Genomic DNA, 8,029 nt, shown 5'->3' with positions numbered 1-8,029 from the left:
TCCTTCCTCTCTCTCTCTCTCTCTCTCTCTCTCTCTCTCTCTCTCTCTTTCTTTCTTTGCCTCCTGAATAATTCTAGGTTCCATCAAGTTGGTAAATATAAACCAGTTTGTTACAGAAATTAATTATATAATGGGGGGAAACTTCATCCTTCTCTACTGCTTGGCTTCCTTTGAATGCAATTTTTAAATAGAAAAGCAAGATGAATTATTCATTCCCCTCATTATTAACTGCTTTAGAAATTTATTGATGCTCTCTCCTGTAGTGTAGTAACTAGCGATAAAAATTAATTTATGGTTTATTTTTAAAAGCCTAGGAGAAACATACATGTAATTCCAGTATATGAGAGATAAAGCTAAAGGATCAAGGGTTCAATCCTGGTCTGGATTACATATCCTGGGTCTCTCTATACCATCACTGACTTTATACCATTAATCTATATTTCTATAAAACCACAGGGCCTGTCCATATGATCACTGGCCTTTCTACGACCTTACGGAGTCTCTACATACCATCACTGACTATCCATGCTCATTATGTAGGTAGCAACTTTCCAACTATGGCCTAGTTTGCCAAGACCTGCTATGTGCTAAGGGTGCTGTTAAGTTTTTGAAACACCATTTATCCTTCTACAAATAAGTTGCCTTTGGTATAGTGATTTCACCTAATGTTCCATTTTAGTATATTTTCTTGGCTAACATTTTCAAAATGAATTTGTTTGCATTCAGTGACAGCACATGGTGGCTGCTCTGTGGCACTACTAGCTCAGTACAGCTCATTTTCATTAAACCTATTCCTTCTCCTCATCCTCCCTCCCTCCCTCCCTCCCTCCCTCCCTCCCTCCCTCCCTCCCTCCCTTCCTTCCTTCCTTTTCACATGCATTGCTTTTTGTTTCATTTTTGTTGTTGTTTTGTAGAAAGGTATCTGGCAATTCTTCTGCCTTAGCCTCGTGCATGCCAGGTTTGCAGTAGAGGACCCCTAACTTGGATGGCTCATTATACTCATTTTTCTTAAAAAAAAATTCCATTCAACCCACTTCACAATTTTGTTTATTAATGATCATTATCTTAGTTTGGGGCTGCTGTAATGGAACCACGCAGCATGGATGACTTACAACCAACAGACTCATTTCTCACAGTTTGTGGAGCTGTGAAGTACCAAGTAAAGCCCTCTGATAACTTCTTGGTGAATATTTCCGTGGATGAAGGAGTTGGCGAGCACTTCAGGGTCTTTAAAGGGCTCTCATGAAATTTCCAAGGACACCAAACCTATTAACCTTGTACTTGGTATCATCTAGGAAAAAACAATCAGCAGGTCAGATATTTGAGATGTTACTAAATATGAGATGACAGGACTGCAGAAGCATGTGAATATTGAAGACATATATATCAGTCTGCTCTATTCGCAAATTAATTCTCTGGCAGAAGAGAAGATGAAGCACAATGATCCACTATCGAACTTCACATATATAACCACACCAGTAAATAAGTAGACTTTTGAAATTCCGCTGTGAATAAATTAGTAAACAAAAGAAAATAATTGATTTCATGGCAGCTGCAAATAAATTAGTTGAATAAAAATTACAATTACAAGGGAAATAAAATTTTACATTTCAATTTAAAATTGATCGTCCAATGTAAGGTTAGTTTAAATTAGTACCCACATGAAAATTTCAAATGCAAAAGTCACCAGGAAACAGTTATAGTAATAATTTCTACATCTTTCACTTACTACATTATATTACTATATTTATTTTATTTTATTTTTTGTTTTAAAACTATGGTTTTAGTATAGGAATGTGCATCACCACAGTGGTTGGAAACTGCTAAGTTCAGGTCTACATTTTTGCGGAAAATTCACTGGAAACAAGCCACAGTAAAAGGTGGCTAGCCTTCCTGTTGCTTTCTCATTCTCTTGTGCTTCTCATTCTGATAGGAACCAACACTTGCTCCTATCATGGCAGCCTATTCTCCACCATGGCATAACACCCTCTGACACAGGGCTGCACTCCTGATGTGGATGAATTGCCTCCCACAGGTCCAGATCAATTGTGGTGAGGCCTCCAAAATTGTCATCTCTCAGTCGACTCTCACATAGTTGTGGTGGTGGTAAAAAGTTCACTAACACAAAGGAAAAAGCAGGACTGAAGTGGAAACTTCTAGTTTGTTTGCAAAGTCAGTATGTCAAAAGATGTTTTGCTGGGGCACATAGGTGAAAGGATGTTTTGCTGGAGCAGACTTGGGAAAGAATATTTTCCTGAGGCAGACACATGTAAAAGGGTGTTTTGATATAGCAAACATGTGAAAGGTTTTATGAATTAGCATTATTAAGCAATATTAATATATATGATTTGAGNNGATAANCCAAACAGCAGACCACGCCAAGGTGATTCCACGTGAGAGGTTTATTAAGCAGGGATGGGGAGCGGCAAAGTGGGTAGAAGAGTAGAGAAGAGAGAGAGGANAGAGAAGAGAACAGGGGTGAAGAGAGGAGGAGAAGAGGAAGAGGAGGGGGTGATCCCCTAATTTATATGGAGAATGACATCACACCAATGAGGGTGGGGACTGAGCCAGGTGAGTTGTGGGATTGAGGGTCGTTGTCCTGGCAATGCAGGTCTAGTGTCACATGGTTGGGCCAGGCCTTGGAGTGTCCTGGTGCTAACAAAAGGACCTGTGATAAAGGAGTATAAATATGATCCCACAGACAATGGGAGAGGATCATTGAGCATTTGTTTGGTTTGTTCTGCTTTGCTATTCTTCACTAACGATATGCATATATTGTTTCACCTAACATAGTGTTGTTGAGCTCCACTAGTGCTAACACAACCGTTAAGAGAAACTTGCTCAAGAACTGTGTCTGAGGTAAGGTCCCTATAGCAGATTGCTGCATTCATAGCCTTGCCTCAGCCTGGTTGGCAAGCCTTGCAGTTTCCTCAGGGCTGAACTACAGCTGTTGGTTCTCGTGTGGTGTCTGCCTGCCTAGTTTGTGGTGTTTGCTACAGGACTGAACTATTAACAAAGAAGATTGAGCTGACCCCTAAAGAACTATTGCTAAACAGGTCCACTTCGCCACATCATAATAACTTTTCTCATCCACTACCTCTGATGGGTGGTAGGCTAGAGAAGAGGTTGAAAAAAATTTTTTTAAATAGGCTGCAAAAGTTTATGATGACACAAACCAAACAGTTACAGTGAAGTAAAGTTATAGTTATAGTGAACCTATTTGAATAGGAATGCAGATACCAGCATCCACAGGGTGGCTCTCAGTAGAATTGAGGCTTCCTGACATTTACTTCCACATAAAATACATGTGTGTCAAAGGACAAACATTTCAGATGTTGTAACATGAAATATGATGAATGTATATATTACATACACCTATAACTAAAGAATACATATACTTACAACTAATCAATAACTACAACAAGTGTTTAGACCAATATTTCACAAAGAGAATAGTTATGGTGGCTATGAAGATAGGTAATTTGGTAAAGTAATGGTCTGTAAGCATAATCCGAATCCAGTTCCTAGAACATAAGTAAAAGACAAGTGTGATGGTATGTTTCTAATCTCAGTGCTGGAAAGGTGGGACCTTGCTGGCCTAGGCAGCCAGCCTAGCCTACTTGGTGATTTAAGTGTGTGTGTGTGTGTGTGTGTGTGTGTGTGTGCACACATGTGTGCATGTGTGCATATGTATCCACACACATGAAAAACCAATGCAATCTTGTCAAAGTCTAGATACGTTTTTGATGGCCATATTGGGGAAGTATTAGGTCTACTGACAAATCATGCGTAAATACCATTGGACATTCTATCCTTCATAACAGTGAAACAAAAATCTATTTCAGAATGTGAATATTGCAGATTTGGAATAATCCTTTTTTAAAAAAAATGAGGAAACACAATGTACCATATAGTTTTGTTTTTCTTATTGGATATTTTCTTCATTTACATTTCAGATGTTATGTCCTTTCTTGGTTTCCCCTTTGGAATCCCTCTATCCCCTCCCCCTCCCCCTGCTTCTATAAGGGTGCTCCCAAAACTACCCACCTACTCCTGGCACCCAGCCCTGGCATTTCCCTATACTGGGGCATGAGGACTTCACAGGATTAAGGGCCTCTCCTCCCACTGATGCCTGACAAGGCCATACTCTACTACATATGTGGCTGGATCCATGGGTCACTTCATGGGTACTCTTTGGCTGGTGGTTTTAATACCTGGGATTTCTGGAAGGGTATGATTGAGTGATAATGTTGTTCTTCCCGTGGGTTTGTAAACCCCTTCAGCTCCTTCAGTCCTTCCTCTATCTCCTCCATTGGGGACCCCGTGCTCAGTCCAATGGTTGGCTGCGAGCCTCTGCCTCAGTATTTGCCAGGCTCTGCAAGAACCTCTTAGGAGACAGCTATATCAGTCAAGCACTTGTTGGCATCCACAACAGTGTCTGGGTTATGTATGGGATGGATCCCCAGGTGGGGCAGTCTCTGGATGGCCTTTCCTTCAGTCTCTACTTTACACTTTGTCTCCATATATCCTCCCATGAATATTTTGTTCCCCCCTCTAAGAAGGACTGAACCACCCACATTTTGGTCTTCCTTCTTGCTGAGGTTCATGTGGTCTGTGAAGTATATCCTAGGTATTCCGAGCTTTTGGGCTAACATCCACTTATCAGTGAGTGCATACCATTTGTGTTTTTTTGTGGTTGGGGTACCTCATTCAGGATGATATTTTCTAGTTCCATCCATTTGCTTAAGAATTTCATTAAGTCATTGTTTTTAGTAACTGGGTAGTTACTAAATGTACCACATTTTCTGAATCCATTCTTCTGCTGAAGGACTTCTGGGTTCTTTCCAGCTTCTGGCTATTATAAATAATGCTGCTATTAACAAAGAAGAGCATGTGCCCTTGTTATATGTTAGAGGTCAAAGGGATACAAATAGGAAAGGAAGAAGTCAAAATATCACTATTCGAAGTTTACTACTGTTAAGTAGTAAACTTAAGTGACCCCAAAAGTTCCAACAGAGAACTCCTAAACCTGATAAACAACATTAGCAAAGCAACTGAATATAAAATTGACTCAAACAAATCAGTAGCTTTCCTCTACTCAAAGGATAAACAGGCTGAGAAAGAAATTAGGGAAACTACACCCTTCACAATAGTAACAAATAATATAAAATGCCTTGATGTGACTCTAATCAAGCAAGTAAAAGCTCTATATGACAAGAACTTCAAGTCTCTGAAGAAACAAATCGAAGAAGATCTTAGAAGATGGAAAGATCTTCCATGCTCATGGATTGGCAGTATTAATACAGAAAAACTGACCACCTTGCAATCTACAGATTCATTGCAATCCCCATCAAAATACCAATTCAATTCTTCATATAGTTAGAATGAGCAATTTGCAAATTCATTTAGAATAAAAAAAACAGGATATTAAAAATTATTCTCAACAATAAAAGAATAGTGGAATCACCATTCCTGACCTCAAGCTTTATTGCAGAGCAATAGTGATAAAAAAAACTCTATGGTATTGGTACAGAGATAGGCAGAAAGTTCAATGGAACAGAATTGAAGACCCAGAAATGAATCCACACAACTTTGCAAAAGGAGCTAAAACCATCCAGTGGAAAGAAGACAGCATCTTCAACAAATGTTGCTGGTTCAACTGGAGGTCAGCATGAAGAAGAATGCAAATTGTTCTATTCTTATTTCCTTGTACAAAGCTCAAATTCAAGTGGATTAAGGACCTCCACATATGGAAACTAATAGAAGAGAAAGTGGGGAAGAGCCTCGAACATATGGGCACAGGGTAACATTTCCTGAACAGAACACCAATGGCTTATGCTCTAAGATCAAGAATTGACAAATGGAACCTCATAAAAATTGCAAAGCTTCTGTAAGGCAAAGGATACTGTCAATAGGACTTAAAATGGCAACTAACAGATTGGGAAAAGATCTTTTCTAATCCTACATCTGATAGAGGGCTAATATCCAATATATACAAAGAACTCAAGAAGTTAGACTCCGTGGAACCAAATAACCCTATGAAAAATGGGGTACAGAGCTAAACAAAGAATTCTCAACTGAGGAATATCGAATGGCCAAAAAGCACCTAAAGAAATGTTCAACATCCTTAGTCATCAGGGAAATGCAAATCAAAACAACTCTTAGATTCTACCTCACACCAGTCGGAATGGCTCACATCAAAAACTCAGGTGACAGCAGATACTGGTGAGGATGTCGAGAAAGAGGAACACTCCTCCATTGCTGGTGGGACTGCAAGCTGGTACAACCACTCTGGAAATCAGTCTGGTGTTTCCTCACAAAACTGGACACAGTTTCCTCACAAAACCTGAGGACCCAGCTATACCACTCTTGGGCATATAACCACAAAATGTAGCATGTAGTTTTAAATAGAACCCATGCTAATCTGGCTATGTGCTAGCATAGATGGCTTCACTCAATCCCCATGGCTTCTATGTGGCCAGTCTGCCCTGGTTCCTGACTCTAGTTTGCTAAGCTAACCAAACCAGTTTAACCTGAAATGCCTGGAGCTGTTGCTCACATTCTCAAGCCATCCACCCCCTGTAGCTAGCCTGCAAAAGCTCAGCTAGAGCTCATTCAGCTCCCATTAGCCCTGTAAAATGAAAATACTAGAGACTTATGTTATACCAGTCAGATTTATAATGGTAAATATCCAACCCAAATTTCCCACGCAAAGAACACACAACTCAATTATATAATTACAAGCTGAATGCTTAGATTGGACAAATATACCACTACACTACTCTATTGCCCATCTATAAAATCCCTAGCTACTTGCAACTTCTCTAGCACATGTGGGTCTGCTCCATCTTCAACCTCTTCTTCCTGTATCTTCTTCTCGCTCCATTCTCTGTTTCTCCTTTCCTCTCTCTTCCTTTTCTCCCTTCTCTAAAACTTTCAGGTCCATCTTTTCCTTCCACTGCCCAATCACAGACTCTAGCCTTATCTGAACAATTAAGATTTCACCTGACATTACCTGAGTAAGTAATCTACTCCTCCTTGGGGCACCCCTCTTGACAGAGCAGAAAATGCAAACAACAATACACCATCAAAAGATGTTTTTAGGAACAAAGTTTTACTTGTAACATTGTTGAGGTTTACTGGTTCATGCTAACAAAAACAGACACAGGGTTAGCCAATCTGATTATTGGTCATTGGATAAAGGTGTTTACCAACAAACCTGACTATGTTAAATCCCTGGGATTCAACTGACTCCTGCAAGTAGTCCTCTGACCTTCACACTTATGCATTCTCATGCACTTCTAAGTGTGTGCATACACAGGTGCACATGTGCACATGCACACACACACACACTTATGATGAATAAATAAATATTTTAAATTTTTGAAAAAATACCACCTAAAGTAATAATATCACAGTTCCACCATATTTCTTGCATAATATTGTCATTGCCTCTTCCAATATCCTTAGAAACAAAGCCCATTTGTTCCCTCCCTTGCTGCATGGCATGACCAGTGTGTTGTGATTAAGTTATCGCACCATATGCAACTAAACAAAACCATAGCATTTGCTATGACAGTTAAAATCCTCTGCTTAACTTAACTTCATGTAGTTGTCAAAGACAGACATATATAGTGTCCAAGTGATGTCCTCATTAACTCTTCTCCCACAAAACTACTAAATAATATCATTATTATAAGGGGAAACCCTGAAAGCTCTGTGACTTATTCAAATATTGGGAGAAAGACAAAAAGATCAGAAAATTTGTAGTAATTTCACATAGTTTTTATAAGCAAAGCAATGCAAAAGTAAAGAAGAGAGAATCAAATGCTCAAATGGCTTCAAGCACTGATTCAGGGTACATTTGCAGTTGTCACACAGTATGCCATCACCAAAGATATGCCATGTCTTTTTTTTTTTTTTTTTTTTTGAGAGGAAAAAGTTTATTTCATCTATCTTTTTTAAACTTATTTTATTAGATATTTTCTTCATTTACATTTCAAATGCTATCCCAAATGTCCCCTATACC

This window comes from Mus pahari, chromosome 1 (assembly GCF_900095145.1).
Source record: "Mus pahari chromosome 1, PAHARI_EIJ_v1.1, whole genome shotgun sequence".
NCBI classification, from domain to species: Eukaryota; Metazoa; Chordata; class Mammalia; order Rodentia; family Muridae; genus Mus; species Mus pahari.
The sequence above is the reverse complement of the archived record's forward strand: the minus strand, read 5'-3'. Positions refer to the sequence as shown.